The sequence below is a fragment of the Phodopus roborovskii genome, unplaced genomic scaffold (assembly GCF_943737965.1).
Source record: "Phodopus roborovskii unplaced genomic scaffold, PHOROB, whole genome shotgun sequence".
Taxonomy (NCBI): domain Eukaryota; kingdom Metazoa; phylum Chordata; class Mammalia; order Rodentia; family Cricetidae; genus Phodopus; species Phodopus roborovskii.
Window position 1 is genome coordinate 12083733 of NW_026126424.1, and position 19166 is coordinate 12102898.

Here is a 19166-nt window from a genome sequence, read left to right on the forward strand (position 1 = left end):
AGGGGGTGGGGGGGAAGAAAGGAAGGAAGGATGGAAGAAAAGAAGGAAGGAAACAACCATATCAACAAACAAACAAAGACCACCCAGGTTTATCAGGGACAATGTCAGCACTGAAAACTCTATTTTTGTTTTGCTGATACACAAAATAAAATATGGATAAAAATTTTATTTCTGTCTTCATATAAAGAAGAGTAAAGACTAGTGAGAGACAAGAAGCAACAAGGAAAGCTGGCAAATCCCACCGCTTACCACCTTTGCAAAAAAGCACCTGCCACCTCTCTTATGGTTTTCAAAGTCGGTGACAAAAGAAAGAAGCCAGAAGTGCTAAAGCAAGAGTGAAGCCATTTTACCTGGACCCTAGGCAGTGCTGGGTAATGGAGTAAAGGAAAAAACCCATTTTACCTAGACCAGGAGTAGAGAGGAGGATGTTCAGGACAGAGGACCTGTTTGCTTTGAAGAAGAAATGACTCCTTATTCGACCATGAAGAATGAGGCAATAAGTTTAAGAAGACAAAAAAGAAGGTCCTCTATAGAAAGGAAAAATCATGTTATGCAAAGGCATGGAGATAAGAAAAGACAGGGCTCACTTAAAATGCTATAAAAAATTGTACATTACAGTAACTGTACAACAAAATAAAGTACCATATCTTTTACAAATCTAGACAAAACTATTTTGTAGATCTTCATCATAAAGAAATGTGCATGTTAAAGTGGATAAATATGTTTATCCTGATTTAAACATTACATAATGTATAAATGTGTGGAAATACAACATGGTACTGCATTCATATATTCAGATTTTATGTTTGTATTCATAGGTTAAAATAAATGTAAAATAAGAAACAAGTATTTAAAACATCTTCAAAATAGGGAGTAAAATGTAATAAATAACAAACTTCAAATAATTTGGTTCAGCACAGCTGGAACACAGCAATTTCCTAGGATGGTTGCTTGGAGACAAGAGGAAGAAACTGGGATCTATGGCAATACTTTAAACAGACAATGAAGGTCAGACGGAATAGAGAGGAGATGACAAAGGGGAGTAGGTGTTTGAACAGAGACAAATTTTGCCACAGATTCTCCACAGGGAGTAAGGTAAAAGGCCAAAATGATGATTCCTCCTATAAATGTAGGGGGACATAATAGTGATGCCATTTAATGCATGCACCAGTTGCCTATCCTAGTAAGGGTTTCTATTCCATAACTTCTAAAGGGCTTTCTGAAAATTCAGTAGAGGCTACTGATTAGAATATGGTTCATTGTTTCATTTTATCTAAGTATATTCTATGGCTATTGTAGTGATCTTTCTTGCTTGTAATGAGCATTATAATGATAAGTTGTGTTATAGTGGTTAAATTCATTAAAAGCAGACTCAGGGAACAGAGAGGTTCTCGCTGTCTCCTGGGGCAGGCAAGCCCCCTCCATCTGTAACAAAGGGAACAGAAAACAGCATGAAGTATGAAGCTAAGGTATTAAAAGTACTGAGTTCTTAGAACAGCTGGAAGGTAAACTCTCTCCAATCAAGTTTACTATTGTTTATTCTATAGTATAAAATTGTTTGCAGTGAGAATATGAAGCCAGAAATTCAATCATAGAAAGTTTATCCATTGAGAGGGCAGAGGGGATCCTTTGACTTTTTTACTCAGGAAATACAACTAACATCCTCACTTCCCCAATGTTTGGGTTTCTACTGAATATTGTGAGAATGTGATTCAACATTACCTAACTTCTGTTACTTGTTCTACAACTTGGAAGCCTCACCTGAGAAAGGCCTATGTTTCATTCAAATATGAGAATGGTGGTTGCCACATCATAGCTTCACTCAGTTGATTTCTGCTGGATGTAAGACCCAGATTTCATGATCTTTCCTTTTGTTTGCTCTCTCAATTGGATTACCCTAACCATCTCAAATACATACAGTGAGGGCTCAATTTACTTATGTTTTGCTTTCTGCAGCTTCTCTATATATTCTACTTGCAATTCCTTCATTTTTCCTTGCTCTCTACTTAATAAACATATTTCACTCAAAACCAAAAACATTGCCATCATAATCATTTTTAGAAACATACACAGCAATGCTTTCTGATCTGAAATTTGACACTATCTGCTTTCTTATTGTGCTGTGTTATTATAATATTCCTTCTTATTTTGGACAAAACAATCCCTTTGGAAACATCCGGGAAAGTAAATAATAAGCAGTTAAAATGTAAGCAAGAAGCATTGAGTTATTAGGCAAGGCATTACAAAGATAAATGGTTGCTGAAGGAAAAATGTAATTAACAGGTTACACTGTATATGTTTGCAAAATGCCTCTGATGCATGAAAATGTTTTTGTCTACTTAATTTTCCAATGATTGTGTGTGTATATTTAAATTAATTAGATGCAAACAGTCTTGTGCTCAAAATAATTTTGTCATAACTGCTATATGCAGCCAAATCAATGGACTGTAGCAATAAAAGACTAACCTTAAACTTGTGATTCAAGCAATCTTCTTCCTAGTGAGGACCTAGGGAGAATTGGGCCATAGAATAAGGATGATTTTCTTAAGACAAAAGCATCCCAAAGCCTCCTTGAGCACCAGCCAGAAGCTTTCCTTTCAAAGGAAGAGCAGCATGTTAAGGCTTTGCCAAGAAATCAGTGCCCAGAGAACAAAGATCTTCATTTATTTTGTTCCCTGACATACCCAAGTGCTTAGAAAAGGCTAAATGTTCAATAAGCATTTGCTTAACTGGTGAATCATTGAGTCTGTTAATCAATACCTTGCCCCATCACTTTAACAACATGATGTGAGAGAAAGAATTTGACATCACAAATCCTGGGATTTCACCTTCATTGGTACTCTGATGAACAGTTTATACATTTGGTATTCCTTTAGTCTCTTCATCAGTAAAATGGGGAAAGTAGTTTCGAAAACCAAATTCCAAGTTTCTATGAAAGCTGTTAACACTGAAGAACTGGGCTGGGGAGATGTCTTGGTTGGTGAGTTACTTGCTGTGTGTGCAAGGACGATGACCTGAGTTTGGTTCCCAGAACCCACCACAAAAACTCATCTATAATGCTTTGAACTTGTGATCACAGCACTGGGGAAATGGAGACAAGAGGATCCTTAGGACTAGCTGACCAACCAGCCTGTTCTAATCTGAGAAGCCCAGGTCCTAATGAGAGAAATATATATATATTCCCCCAAACCATCTCTTTATCTAAAAACACATTCATTTTCCAAATTTTACCTGCAAGATTCTCATGTATTATTCCTTTAACAAACACAAGAACTGTCATAGTTCTAGCACTTGTATGGAACTCTGAGAGCTCATGGTGTCCATGATGTCTTCTGCCACCTTTGGGTCCTTCTTCCTACTCTCTAGAGGAAAGAAGAACAAGGAGAAAACTACTGCCTATGGTGACATGAGCAAAAGATACTTTGGTAGTATTTTTGGGAAGAGATCTGGTAAATGGGAAACAGAATCATGAGGGTCATGTGATGGTTCCTGTGTAAGAGTAGATAAGTAGGAATGTTCTAAGATGGTACTCTGGGTTTATGGCTTCTGTGGAAAGGGAAAGTAGTTTGGTTGTTCACTGAATGGGAGTCCAAAAGGGTGATCAGTTTAAAGGCAGAAAAGAATCACTTTAACAATCAATACTACTCAACACAACTCTGGAGATGAACACATACCTTGCCATCGGCATCAAATATGAAGGTAGTATCTTACCTTCATGTTGTAATAGGCACCTAATATGGTTAATAACATGGTCTCTGCTCTACTAGCTAGTAGCTGTGGAGCTTTGAATAATCCATTTATCTATTATAACGCTCATGGAAGGGGATACGGATAATGACTCCCAACTTTATCATTATTAAATATTTTTATAATTTTTTTATTTTTATTTTACATATTGATCCCAGTTCCCTCTCCCTCCCTCCCTCTTTCCCTCTTTCCCACCCTCATATGTCCCCCTGGCCACCCTCCCCTCCTTCCCCCCCCTACTCCACATATAGGGTGATGCCCTCCAAGAGGAGTCTTCTAAATCTGTCAAGTTATTTGGAGTAGGGACTAGGCCTTCTCGCCTGTCTCTAGGTTAAGGGAGTATCCCTCCATGGAGGATGTGCCCCCAAAGTCCTTTTGTGCACCAGGAATACATCTTGGTTCCACTGTCAGAGGTCCCTTAGACTGCTCAGGGCTTCTAGCTGAGACCCATGTTCAGGGGGTTTGAATCAGTCCCATGCTGGATTCCCAGCTATCAGTCTGAGGGCCCATTAGCTCCTCCTTGTTCAGGTCAGCTGTTACGAGTCAGAAGCCTGGACCCACCTCAGCACCAGCCCCAATTAACACACCAAGACTCTGTATTTGATATAATGCTGTTGGCCAGGTACTAGTTTCTTATTGGCTAGCTCTGTTTTATTAACCCATTTCTATTAATCTAAGTATTTCCACGTGGTCTCATCTTACAGGAGAGTGGGGCCGGCCTCTTTCTCCTATCTCTCCATTCTGATTCCTCCTTACTACTTCCTCTCTCTTCCTTGTCTCCTAGTCCCACCTGTCTTGCTTTCCTATTAGCCAACAGTGCTTTATCCATTAGCCAGTATGAGAAACATATTTACAGAATGATATCTCCCATCAATCAGCTGTCTCTATGTGTTTCTGCAGCCTGGTCTTCTCCTCCCTCTCTGCATCTGGATTCCAGTTCTGCTCACTGTTTAGTTGTGGGTGTTTGCTTCTGTTTCCATCAGGTACTAGATGAGGGCTCCATGATGGTGGATGAGTTAGACGTTGATCTCATTATCAGGGAAGGGCATTTATGGTAGCCTTTCCACTGTTGCTCAAATTGTTAGTTGTGGTCAGTCTTGTAGGTCTCTAGACATTTCTCTAGAATCAGTTTTCTCTTCAAACCTATAAGGGCTCTCTCTTTTATGTTCTATCTCTCTCTTTCTGTGTGTGTGTGTGTGTGTGTGTGTGTGTCCTCTCTATACCTCCCCTGACTCAATATTCCTAGTCGCATGTGCTTTCCTCTCCTCCCCTTCTCTTTCTCCTAGTTCACTCTCCACTCACTGCCCCCCCCCACTCCCCGTATGCTCTGAAGATCTTGTCCCTTTCTCCTTCTGTGAGGGACTTTATACGGATCTCTTAGATTCCTCCTTGTATCCTAGTTTCTCTGGCAGTGTAAATTACAGGTTGGTAATCCTTTGCTCTATGTCTGAAATCCATATATGAGCGAGTATATACCATGTTATGTAAGGAGTACGGTTTTTCCGCCTACCGCCTGGTCTTGTCCTGCCTTGTCCCGCCGCTGCACCAGCCCCAATTAACACACCAAGACTCTGTATTTGATATTATGCTGTTGGCCCGGTTACTTGTTTCTTATCGGCTAGCTCTATCTTAATTATTAACCCATTTCTATGTATTTCCACATGGTCTTACCGAGAGCAGAGGAATGGCGGTCCTGTTCTCTCCAGGCTCTCCATCTTGACTCCTCCTTCCTACTTCCTCTTTCCTCCTTGTCTCCTAGTCCCTCCTATCTTCCTTTCCTATTGGCCTACAGTGCTTTATTTATTAACCAGTATGAGAAACATATACAGAATGACATCTCCCATCATTTCCTCTTTTCTGTCTAAATAAAAAGAAGGGTTTTAACCTTAACATAGAAAAATATATCACATAACAATTATCAAGTAAGAATCGCAGTTAACAATATTTAGTTCATTAACATTTAGCAAGATTAAAGGAAACTATTGTATCATCTATCCTATATTTGTGAGTCTAAAGTCCTATATGTAACTTATCTTTAAGCTTAACTAAAGAAAACTATAACCATAACTATCTGTTTTCACTCCTTCAAAGACCACAGAAGGATAGTATATAAACTCTAGAAATGACAGAGACAACTCACTGCCTGGTCACCCGAAGTTCTTCTGTAATCTTCCATCTTCAGCCCATAGGCCATAGTGTGTCTGGCAGACTCTTCAGCAAAGTGGGAAAATTTAAACTGTCTTCTTGTATTGGCAGTTTGTCAGTCACTTTTCTTTATGTCCTGCAGACTTTCTGGCAGACTCTTCCATGAAGCAGGAACTCTGTAGCAATCACCAGTTCATCTTGAATCACCAGTCACTTTTCTGTGGGTCCTGCATGTCCAGTTTATACAGCATAAAGTCAAACAGTCCAGACAAGAGCAGTATCTTGTCTACATGGCTAGTCTTGCCATATTGAAAGCAAACTCCATAACGTGTTTCTTTAATGTCCATCTTCCTTTCTGACGCAGGTGGTGTTGCCAGGAGCATTTATGTCTCATTGTCGAGAAAAACCCTAAACCATTTTAAATGCCATATTCTGTAGGTTTTTGAAAGGTTTGAAGAATTCCTATATATCTCAAATACATCTCTGTGTATCTTGAAAACCTAACTAACTTAACTCTAAGCTTTGACTATCATAGGTAATTATCTGTAATCTGTATGTACTACATTATACATTACATTTCTAAATGAGCTATATAAACACAATACCTAAACAAGAGGAGAAATATACGTATCACAAAATTGACCTTAAATTATATCAATAAATGAAAATCCATTCCAAAACAAAGTATTCATTTCTATACCATAATCCCCTTTTTACCTTTAAAAGGATATTGGTTGTGATCCTTAACTGTTTATAACCAAGCCCATTTAAATGAAAACAAACATTTATAAACAATATTTGGGAATTTGGGCGTCGATCTTTCCAAACTACTTCCTGCTGATAGGGGGCACTGTCATGGGGATCCTAAGAGGATGCAGAAATCCTGGTTGTTGTCTGTGAGGCTGCTTTGAATGTTGAATGTTGGATCACCAGCGACTCTGTTTCAGGAGGCCTGGCTTGATCAAACCACATTAGTCTGGAAGGAATCCACAGCTTTTTATTTTCTGTGGAAACAAAAATAGAAATCCTTTTCCCCAGTAACTTGTCCTTAGACTTAAATTTTTGAGTCAAAGCATTTTTATAATATATAAATTGAATTAATGCAGCAGCATTTCCTTTATCAGTTGTTGTTATTTTCTCAGCAGTCAAACAATGCAGAGACAACACAATAGCATACAGTAACCAGATTCTCTCTGAGCTTTTCATCTTTACGTGGATTTATTATTACTGTTTATTTTACTTTTATTTTTTCATTTTTTTAAGACAGGGTTTCTCTGTGTAACTTTTATCGGTCCTGGAATTCACTCTGCATACCAGGTTTACTTTAAAATCACAGAGATCTGCTTGCCTCTGTCTCCCGAGTGCTGGGATTAAAGGCATGTGCCACCACACCCAGCTGTTCTCTGTCTTTTTAAAACCATTTTATTTCTTTTCTCTCCCAAGCCTACATATATTTTACAATACACTGTAAACTTTTAGCGCTTTTTCTTAATGTGAATCTGTCTTTACAGTATCTTTTTATAGCCATGAGTCTTTTATCAGGTAAACAACAACATTGCTAAAATGAAAGATTTTGTTGTTTCTGCCACGGTTTATAAAAGATGGCGGCGGCTATTTTACTGCCAGCACTGAAAGCTGTGCTCACTGCCTTGGTCTGCATGCTGCCGTCTTGGAGATGTGGTCACTGCCATTGCCAGCTCTAATACACACCAATAAATTGTTAACAGTGCTTTTTTAAAGCCTTGCAGTTTTTTGCCGCTTATGCTGAGTCAGGAATCTTCCCTTAAAGGAGCCGCAGAAATTTTTGCTTGTCTCACACAAAACAGAGAGCAACCCAGAAAATGTTGTTACCAAGAAACCTTGCTTGTCTCTGTTCTTTTGTTTCTAAAACCCTTTTTTAAGCTTCTGTTAAATTTTAAGTGGAAGTTCTTACTAGCCACGTGGGCACCATCTGTAAGGAGTACAGTTTTTCCTGCCGGCCACCGCTGGTCTTGTCCCGCCGCCGCACCAGCCCCAAATAACACACTGAGATTCTGCATTAGATATAATTCTGTTGGCCCAGTTACTTGTTTCTTATCGGCTAGCTCTATCTTAATTATTAACCCATTTCTATGTACTTCCACGTGGTCTTACCAAGAGCAGAAGAATGGCGGTTCTGTTCTCTCTAGGCTCTCCATCTTGACTCCTCCTTCCTACTTTCTCTTTCCTCCTTGTCTCCTAGTCCCTCCTATCTTCCTTTCCTATTGGCCAACAGTGCTTTATTTATTAACCAGTATGAGAAACATATACAGAATGACATCTCCCATCAATGTTCCTCTTTTTGTGACTGGGTTATCTCATTGAGGATAGTTTCTTCAGGTTCCATCCACTTATCTGCAAATTTCAAGATTCCATTGTTTTGTTTTGTTTTGTTTCCTGCAGAGTAGTATTCTATTGTGTAAATATGCCACATCTTCTTTATCCATTCTTCAGTTGAGGGCCGTCTAGGTTGCTTCCAAGTTCTTGCTATTACAAATAATGCTGCTATGAACATAGTTGTTGCATGGATGTGGGTCATTTGGGTATATGCCTAAGAGGGAAATTGCTGTGTCCTGATTCCCATTTTCCTGATGAACTGCCATACTGATCTCAAAATGGCTGTACAAGTTTGCACTCCCACCAGCAGTGGAGGAGTGTTCCCCTTTCTCCACATCCTCTCCAGCATAAGTTCACATTGGTGTTTCAAATTTTAGCCATTCTGGCAGGACTAAGATGACATCTCAAAGTTGTTTTGATTTGCATTTTTCTGATAGCTAAGGATGTTGAGCGCTTTCTTAATTGTCTTTCGGCCTTTTTTATTTCCTCTATTGAGAGTTCTCTATTCAATTCTGTACCCCATTTTAATAGGATTATTTGGTGTTTTGTTGACTAGTTTCTTGAGTTCTTTGTATATTTTGGTTATTAGCCCTCTGCCAGATGTATGATTGGTGAAGATCTTTTCCCAGTCTATGGACTGCCATTTGGTCTTGTCAACTGTGTCCTTTGCTTTACAGAAGCTTCTCAGTTTGAATTTATCAATTGTCGATCTCAGTGTCTGCATTACTGGAGTTATGTTCAGGGAGCAGTCTCCTGTACCCATTTGTTCAAGGGTACCGCCCACTTTCTCTTCTAAGAGGTTTAGTGAGGCTGGATTTATATTGAGGTCTTTGATCCATTTGGACTTGAGTTTTGCACATGGTGGTAGACATGGATCTATCTGCAGTCTACACACCATCATCCAGTTGTGCCAGCACCATTTGTTGAAGATACTTTCCTCCTCCCATTATATACTTTTAGCTGTTTTGTCAAAAATCAAGTGTTCATAGGTGAGTGAGTTAATATCAGGATTTTCAATTTGATTCCATTGTTCTACTTGTCTATATTTGTGCCAACACCAGGCTCTTTGCAGGACTATAGCTCTGTAGTAAACGGAAAGTCGAGGATGGTGATGCCTCCTGAAGTTCCTTTATTGTACAGGGTTGTTTTGTGTATTCTGGGTCTTTTGTTTTTCCATATAAAGTTGATTATTATCCTTTCAAGGTTATCATTATTAAATCTTAAAGATAGAATTATGATACAAGCTGAAGTTAGAGCTTAGCTAGAGGAGTATTTGTCTTGTATGTATGAGGCCCAAGACTTGACTTCCAGCCTGGCATGCAAAACATAGAAAGTGTTTAGGATGGGTAATAGCAAGTGCATACTAAGCTTTCAATTAACAATATCCACTTACATTCATCCCCTCAGGGAATTTGTGTCTTATGCAGGACAGCTAGGAAAAATAAACAGATTAGAATAATGATTTTATTAATAGTATGATCTCATTTTTAAATAATAGTTGGTAGAGCCTCTGGCAACATGGAACACATAACTACATTTGATTTGGGGGAACACAGAAACCTTATCAAGTGAGTACAGAGGTCTCCAAGTAAGATCCTGGTATGAACCCCTGCAATGACTCAAGTCTCTCTAACCAGTTTCTATACACCGTCCACAATATAGATAGATCTGTGTGTAGTAGAGGAAGGATGTGTTAAGAAGGAATCAATGCAAAAAAAAAAAAAAAAAAAAAAAAAGCAAGAATTGACCCTTTCAGCCTACTTGCTTAAACTTTAATATTGTGTGTTAAGGGTAGATCATTCAGTTAACGTAATTTCATGCACAGCACATGTGCATATGCAAAAACATGTAAATCACATCACTTTAAATGCAAATATATGCATGGTCTTTTTTGTTATCTATGCCACTTAGATATGACCCTCAGGATAACCTTAATAGAAACTACTGCTCTAGGTACCATATTTTAACTGAATCACTGATCTGAGATTATTTTTTTCAAGAAATTCGAGAATGAAAAATCTCTTTTACAGTTCATATCTGCATGGGTTTAACCCATGCTCCTTTTACTGGTTTGCTCTATTGGTTAGCTTTTTTATGTGCACATATTTTCTTTCCCATCACCCTCAATTCCAGATTTCAAGTTCCTTGAAAGAAGGTGTAGTAGTTTAAATGAGATGTCCCCACTAAGTCTTGAACCTTTGACACCCCAGTTGGTGGCTATTTGGAAATGATTTGGAATGTATACTTTGTTGGAGGAGTCGTGTCACTGGGGGTGGGCTTGCAGTTCAAAAGCCCCACCCCAGTTCCTTCTGCACTGTTTCCTACTTATGGTTTGAGATGGGAACTCCCAGGTACCCCATGCTGCCAAGACTTTGCCCTGAAATAATAGACTCTAACTCTCTGAATCCCTAGTCCCAAATAGATGCTTTCCTTTATAAGTTACCTTACTTGTGGTATTTTATCAAAATAGAAAAGTAACCAATATATTATATTACTATAATGTATTATATGTGTTAAAATTATGTAAATAAAAAAATATATATACTTTTATATATAATATAATAATTATTTTCCTTTGTAACCCCACAATCTAGTCTTCATAAACATAGATATTTCCAGAATACTAGTTCAGATGGTATGGCTCCAAAGTTCTCCAAAAACCAGATCCAGACATTCAGGCCTGAGAAGCAAGTATATTAATGATGCTAAAGCTAAGAGTTTATTTCAGTATGGCCTAAACTGAGATGCACAGGGGAATAAATGTCCTATACATGGCTTTCAGTATACTAACAGTACTCCAAGATCATATACGGGAAGAATATGGGAATAAGGAGTGTATGTAGTGAAACAATTGGATGGAAGTGGGACACTTATTTACTCAGCTTGGATTGTCCGGTGTCCTTCGGTCACAGGAGAAGTCACTACGAAACCACAGGGGTAGTTCCATTTCCCACCCTGGGATGTTTGCCTGGAAGGTTTCCTATTCTTTGGATCTGAGGTAAACTGATGAAAAATCACTCACTGAGAGAACAGGCCAACACAACAACAAAAAGAAAGAGTCAATAAAGATAACTACTTTGCATCTATCTTTTGCAAAGGTGAAAGAGGGTAATTCTACAGAAATAAGTTTTGTAGATAAATGAACCAGCACATGAATTAATATTATTGAAATGATTTCTCACTTGCCTTTCCCTTCTCCCTTCCATAGTTCTGTCCCCTGCTCACCTTATGAGTCTTTTTTGGTCTCCAACCTTCTTTCTTCCAGACTATGTGTGTCTATCCTCTTTGGCTCAGCACAATCAAGAATGATCTGCACTGTAGCCACTCTCTCCATGGCCTGGGTCTCCAGAACTGCACATCCTGTGTCCTTCCCCCAGTTCTTCCACAGTCTCTTATTGCAAATTTTTCACCCATTATTTTTCATCTTTTGTTTTGGATTCTATTGATATATGTAGTGTCTATATGACAAAATCACTCACAGTTACTGCCATCTCCCTTAGAGATACTGTTTCATGAGACAATATGACCTGCTTTCTCCTCAGATATATCTTAACTACAAAGATCATTAGAATACATCCTCATAACTTGCCTCATTCTGTGTCGGGATGAGCTCTAGTACTATAGGAAAAAGTTACTTCTTGATTGTTACTGCTCTTATTTTTTTTTCCTTGCTATGGTTTCCAGAGTCTTCATTTCATCTAGGAACTACTCACACATAAGTTCAAGTTTACTGACTTCATTCCCATGGACCTTCTCAAATCCCAGGTCCATCTGCACTCAATTTTTCAAGAGTTTCCATTGGGCTTAAGGGTATACTTCTTGCTCAAATAGCTTCTATGTTCCATGGGGAAATGAGTGGTTCATTGTTACCTTGTCAGCATAAATCTATAGGGAACCACTTGGGGCACTGTGGATGCTTTTTAGAGAAATGACGCTTTTAAGGAATGGCTCTGTACCAGGTGCCAGGGAGGATGCCTGTAGTCTTTGTTCCTATAAAAATAAGGCCAAGAGAATTTTGAAGCAGTTTTTCTTTTCTTTTCTTTTTAAGATAAAGGGAAATGTAAGTGCCTGTTTATGTGCACTTTTTTATATTTATTTATTTATTTTTGCTTGTCTGTCTTGGGTACCCTTTGCTTTGTTTCTCTTTATACTGTATAGTGGAGCAGAAGACATTTTTCTGTAGAGTTGGATACCAACAATATACACTTTTCTCTCTACTCAGTGTCTTTCCACACTAATCATTTCTGTCCATGTTGTGAAAGAGCATCCACATTCAGTCTCAAGAAGACTGGGTGTGGCTGTGCTAAAATACAAAAGCAGAAGGTAGAGAGAAGGTAGGAAGTGGGAAAGGTGGCAAAGAGCCTTTCTCTCTCATCCAGCACAAAGCTCCTGGCAAAATGATATTTTGATTACCAAAAGTGACCCATTTTCTTCAGTATGTAGATCAAGGGAACATGAAGGAATGAATCACAGAATGTTCCCTTCTTACATCAACAGGTACACATCTATCCCTTCACTAATAGGCTAAGTCATGCTCACTTCTTACATCATCAGAAGGTACTACTGGTATTATATTCAAGAAGTGGTTTCCTATACCAATTTGTTCAAGGGTATCTCAAACTCTCTTCTAAGATTCAGTGTGGCTGGATTTATGTTAAGGTCTCTGATCCACGTGGAATTAAGTTTTGTGCATGGTGATAGATATGGATCTATCTTCAGTCTTTCAGAGGCCAGCATCCAGTTATGCCAGCACCATTTGTTGAAGATGATTTCACCATCATCCCCCCCCCATTGTATAATTTTAGCTGCTTCGTCAAAAATCAAGTGTTCATAGGTGTGTGGGTTAACATAAGGGTTTTCTATTTGATTCCATTGGTCTATCGTTCTACTTTTGCTCCAATACCAAGCTGTTTTCAGAAATATAGCTCTATAATAGACCTTGAAGTCACAGATGGTGACACCCTCAGAAGTTCCTTTATTGTACAGGGTTTTTTGGCTATCCTGGGTCTTTTGTTTTTCCATATAAAGTCGAGGATTGTTCTTTCAAGATCTGTGAGGAATTGTGCTGGGATTTTGATGGGGATTGCACTGAATCTATAGATTGCTTTTGGCAAGACTGCCATTTTTCCTAAGTTGATCCTACCTGTCCAAGAGCATGGGGGATCTTTCCATTTTCTAATATCTTCTTTAATATCTTTCTTTATAAATGCAAAATTCTCATTATATAGGTCTTTTACTAGTTTGGTTAGCATTACCCTAAACCATTTTATGTAGTTTGCGGCTATTATAAAGGGTGATGTTTCTCTGATTTCTTTCTCTGTCCGTTTATCATCCATATACAGTAGGGCTACTGATTGGTGGGGAGGAAGGGGGAGTACTCTTGTATTCTGCCACTCTGCTGAAGGTGTTTATCCACTGTAGTAGTTCCCTGGTAGAGTTTTTTGGGTACTTATGTAAACTATCATATCATCTGCAAATAGTGAAAATTTGACTTCTTCCTTTCCAATTTGGATCCCCTTGATCTCCTTTTGTTTTCTTATTGCTCTACCTAGAACTTCAAGAACAATATTGAAGAGATATAGAAAGAGTGGACAGCCTTGTCTTGTTCCTGATTTTAGAGGAATGGCATTGAGTTTCTCTCTAGTTTGATGTTGGTTGATGGTTTGCTGTATATTGCTTTTATTATGTTTAGTATGTTCCTTTTATCCCTGCTCTCTCCAAGGTATTTATCATGAAGAGGTGTTGAATTTTGTCAAAGGCTTTTTTGACATCTAGTGAGATGATAATGTGGTTTTTCTTTTTCAGTTTGTTTATGTGGTCCATTAAACTGATGGATATTTTTATGTTGAACCATCCCTGCCACCATGGTATGAATCCTACAACATTAGCACAGACATTGATATCAAAAATTTATAAATGGGACCTCCTGAAACTGAGAAGAAAGTAAAGAACACAGGCAACAAGACAAAACAGCAGCCCACAGAATGGGAAAAGATATTCATCAACCTCTGTCATTTGACATAATGCCTTCATGCATTATGTAAAATCTTTATGCTTTATGATTTTTACCTTTATGCTTTGTGTAAAATCTAGGATTCAATTGAGAGAAAAAATATGCTATTTATCTTTCTGAATACAATTTATTTTATTTAACTTGATTTTCTTTTTTTTAATGAGTTCATGTAGTTTTCTTTTTTCTTTTTTAATTTATTTTATATAACAAAGTCCATTTAAATGAAAACAAACATTTATAGACAATATTTGGGAAATTGGGCATCGTTCTTTCCAAACTACTTCCTGCTGGTAAGGGGCGCTGTCATGGGGGATTCGAAAAAGTTTCAGAAATCCTGGCTGTAGTCTGTAAGGCTACATTGTCCAGTTGTTTTGAATGTAGGATCAGCTTGTACTCTGTTTCAGGCGGTCTGGCATGATCAAACCACATTAGTCTGGAAGGAATCCACATCTTTTCATTTTCTGTGGAAACAAAAATAGAAATCCTTTTCCCCAGTCACTTGTCCTTCAACTTAAATTTTGGAGTCAAAGCATTTTTTTAATTTAATTTATTATTTTACTTGTCGATCCCAGTTCCCTCCCTTCCTCCTTCTCTCCCTCCCTCCTTCCCTCCCTTTTACCTTCTCTGCCCTCTCACATGCACTATAACCACACTCCCCTCCCATCCCCCCACCCCAATTCCATCTGTAGGGGTCATGTAGATCTGACAGGTCCTGTGAAGTAGGGACTAGGGCTTCTCTCCTGTCTCTAGATTAAGGCAGTTATCCCTCCATGGGGGATGTGTTTGAAAAGTCCTTTTGTGCATCAGGGATACATCCTGGCTCCATCAGCTTACCTGAACAAGGAGGAGCTAAAGGGCCACCAGACTGATAGCTAGGAAGCCAGCATGGGACTGACTCAGGCCCCCTGAATATGGGTCTCAGCCAGAAGGACTGAGCAGTCTAAGAGACCCCATCTTCTTATATGTTAGAACTTGGTCTTCTTTTTGTCTCCTAACAGTGGGAGCATGGGCCATCTCCAACTCAGTTGCCTTCTTTAGGAATCCTTTCCTCCTACTGGGTTGCCTTCCCCAACCTTAATAGAAGAGGAGGCCTCCTCTCACTGCAACTTGATATTCAGTAGCTGGTTGAGTTCTGTGGGAGGCCAACTCTTTTCTGAAGAGAAATGTAAGAAGTGGAATGGATGGGGCAGGGAAGAGGGAAAGCGGCAGAAGGGACTGGACAGAGAGGAGAGAGGAGGAGGTGGTTACAGCTGTGTGTGTGTGTATGTGTTTTCTCTGTTTTCCATGTTGCTGTTTAGATATGTTACTGTAACTCTGCAGCAGGATATGAAATCTGGTGTTGTGAGCTGGGTGTGGTGGTGCACACCTGTAATCCCAGCATGGAGGAAGCGGGGGCAGGAGGACATCTGAGTTCAAGTCTACAGTGTTAGTTCCAGGACAAACATGGCTACACAGAGAAACCCCGTCTCAATAAAAAAAAAAAAAAGAAGAAGAAGAAGGAAAAGGAGGAGGAGGAAGAAGGAGAGAAGGAGGACAAAGAAAAGAAAGAAGAAGAGAAAGAAATCTTGCAAATTTAAAGAATGATACTAGGCATGTTTATAAAGATTGGATATAATCTACAGATCACCTTTACTACTGAAGCCATTTTCACAATACATATATAAATTCAGCCAATTAGTAAACATTGACATTTTTTCTCTTTCGTTTTAAAGTTTTTATTGTAGAGGTCTTTCACCTCCTTGGTTAGGACTTTGTAAAGGTATTTTATTTTTTGAGGCATTATGAATGGGGTTGTTTTCTGGGCTTCTTTCTTGGCATGTTAGTTATTTATATATAGGAAGGATACTAATTTTTAATGCTAATCTCATATTCTATCACTTTTGTTGAAAATGTTTAACAGATCTGATATTTCTCCAGTGTAATGCCCAGTCTTGTCTGGTTACTGATTGTAGTAGAATATCTCAAGCTTTTCCACATTTAGTTTGTTGCATATAGCTTTGTGTTGGAGGGCATCCTTTCTATGCGTAGTTTCTTAGAGACATTGATAATGAGATGTTGAAAATCATATGATTTCTATGCTTAAGTGTGTTTATATGGTGTATTACATTTATTGAGTGACATCTGTTGGACCATCTTTTGTTCCCTAGAATGAAGCTCACTTTATCAAGGTGAATTATTTTTGATACACATTTGAATTTGGTTTGTGATTATTTTATTGAGGATCCATGTTCATCGGTAAATTGGGCTGTCATACTGTAATTGCCTTTTTTCTATTGTTCTGTCCTTCTCTGAGAAGTTCTGTCATTGTAATGGCAGTATCCTTTCCTTTTTCTTGAGAAACGTGTTTGTTGATCTGTAAAGGTCTACTCCAATTCATCGGTGAAACCATTTGGCTAGACTTTGGGATATTTCTCACTGTTGACTCAATTGTATTATTTTCCCTTGTTTAGTTAATGTTATTTGTGTTCTTTAGGTTTAATTTTATTGCCTGATATCAACTTGTTTAGAAATCCATCCATTTTTTTCTTGATTTTTAATTGATTAGAGTTTAGATTCCCAAAACATGCTCTGATGGTCATCTGATTTTCATTTTTGTCTCTTGCAATATCCTTTCTTTCCTATTTTATTAATTTGAGTCTTCTGTTTGTATTCCTTAATTTGACTAAGGGTTTATCGATTTTTTTTTTTTTATCAATTCAAAAAACCGCTTAGTGTGATTGATTCTTCATATTCTTCTTGCTGCCATTTTATTAATTTCTACTGTGATCTTTATTATTTCTCTCCATTTACTAATTTTAGATTTTGCTTTACCTTGCTTTTCTAAAACATTAAGGTGTATCAAGTTATTTACTTGATATTTCTCTGGTTTCATTATTTTTTTTTAAGTTTAGTAACTAAAATTTTGTACTGACTAATCTCACCCCTGCTAACTTTTACCTCTGTTCTTTATGATTTTATTTTATATTTTCATTATGTCTGGAACTTGCTGAGTAGACCAGGCCAGCCTTAAACACACAGAAATTTATCAGTCTCTGCTTTTCCAGTCTGATTTTTTTTTTAATGCAGGCATCTATAAATATGAACTGTCCTCTTAATACCACCCTCATAGTGTCCCATGGATTCTTGTATGCCAGTTTTTAAAGAACTTTTAGTTTCTCTCTTGGTTTTTATGATGATTCATTCATCACTCGGAAATGTGATGCCTAATCTCCATGAATTTATGTAAGTTTTGCAGTTTTCTCTCAGTTAATTTCTAGGTTTCCGTTTTTGTTATTTATTTAGAAAAAAAATTGAATTGACTGCTAGAAGTTTGAATGGAGGATTCTGTGGATGATTGTTACGTCAATTTCTTCTGTCATCACTTCTGATTAATTCTGCTCTGAAGTCTATTTCATCAGATATTAATATGACTATACCTATTCTTTTCTTTGGAATGTCTCTTTTCATTCTTTCACCCTAAGGCTGTCTTTGTCTTTGCTAGTTAGTTGCATTTCACCCAGACAACAAATAGATTGCTCTTCATTTCTAATCTTGTTTCCTAGCTTGTGCATTTTGATTGAAAAGTTGAGACCATTATCATTTAGAGTCATAATTAAAGGTATATAGCTATTCTCTTGTTCAGTTATTCTCTGATGTTTGATGTTTTTCGGATGCTCATTTTCTTACTTTTCTAGTGTGTTTCTCCCTTTCTACAACTTCATGGATCTGTATGTCATTATTTTTGTTGTTGTTAAGCCTCAAAATCATAGCACAACTTCAGTTTCTTTAGATATCAGCATCCAAGGTAAAATAATTCTCTATTGCACTCAGCCTCCCTCCCAGCCTCTGAGAGTCACCTTCCCAAAGAAGTTAGTCTTCCCTTCTCTGGATAGATTCTCTGTGAAGTCAAATGGATTTCCTACTCTGAAAACTGTTAAAACCCAGATCCAGCAGAAGTAAGTCTGCCACAAATTCAGTGCACTGCATCATTAAAGAGCAATTCATACCAGTGAGCTTCATAGCAAAAGCATCCAGGGGGGGAACCTCTGTTCCATTCTAACAGCGCTGATAATTATTCCTTTTACTCTCTGCTCTGATGCTTTGTACACCAGGTGTTTGGACATCAGGCAGCTAAAGTCACAGTGCAAACCCTAGTCTCTGCTAATAAGCTCTTTGGAAAATCTGTGGCTGGGCATCAGTCCTTGTTTCTTGATCCAGAACACTGATATGAAAGAACCAGAAAAGAAGATTCCTTTCACAGTGGCAAGGGCTAAAACATGATCTCCATACCCTAATCTTCAACTGTTTGTTTGTTGTTCCAGCTCTTTCATGTACCCAACCTAGTACAGTCTGTCTTCTTCTCACACAAGACTCCATTCAAATGGCATTGATGAGAAATTCCCTTTTTCTTTAGAGTCTTTATTGTGTTAGTGATGAGACTATACATTTCTGAATATACATTTTCTGTAGCAGTTTGGAAGCCATTGAAACAGTAAGCTTTCATATTTGAATTTCTTGGCTAAATTACATCACCAAATTTTGATTTATTCTACCATCACTGACTGCAAAGAAAGCCAGAATATGAAATTTGTTATAATTTGTGTCATATCACAGATAATTTTATATTAACCTTTTCTTCAATATTGTCATGGCTGCTCAAAAACCAATATTACCCAAGTCCTGAAGTACAAAAATAGCTATGTGTAGGAAAGTCTTTAACAGTAGATGGTTATCCCAATCACGGTGATTTGCAGAGGAATCAATAACTTTCAGGGTATGATCTGAACTGAACGAAGTAAAATATCAGGGCAGAGGTACATAGCAAAGAAAGTTGATCACACAATGGTGGCAGGAAAACAGAGACAGAGTGAAAATTTACCACTCTCTTTGGAAATATACCCTAAAACTTAAATCTCATATGAGGTTT

General features: G+C 38.0%; 1 pseudogene; it reads right to left on the bottom strand.

The window, feature by feature from the left end:
* Positions 1-18025: 18025 nt before the first annotated feature.
* Positions 18026-18820, bottom strand: LOC127223000 (ribonucleoside-diphosphate reductase subunit M2-like; annotated as a pseudogene).
* Between the last annotated feature and the right edge of the window lie 346 nt (positions 18821-19166).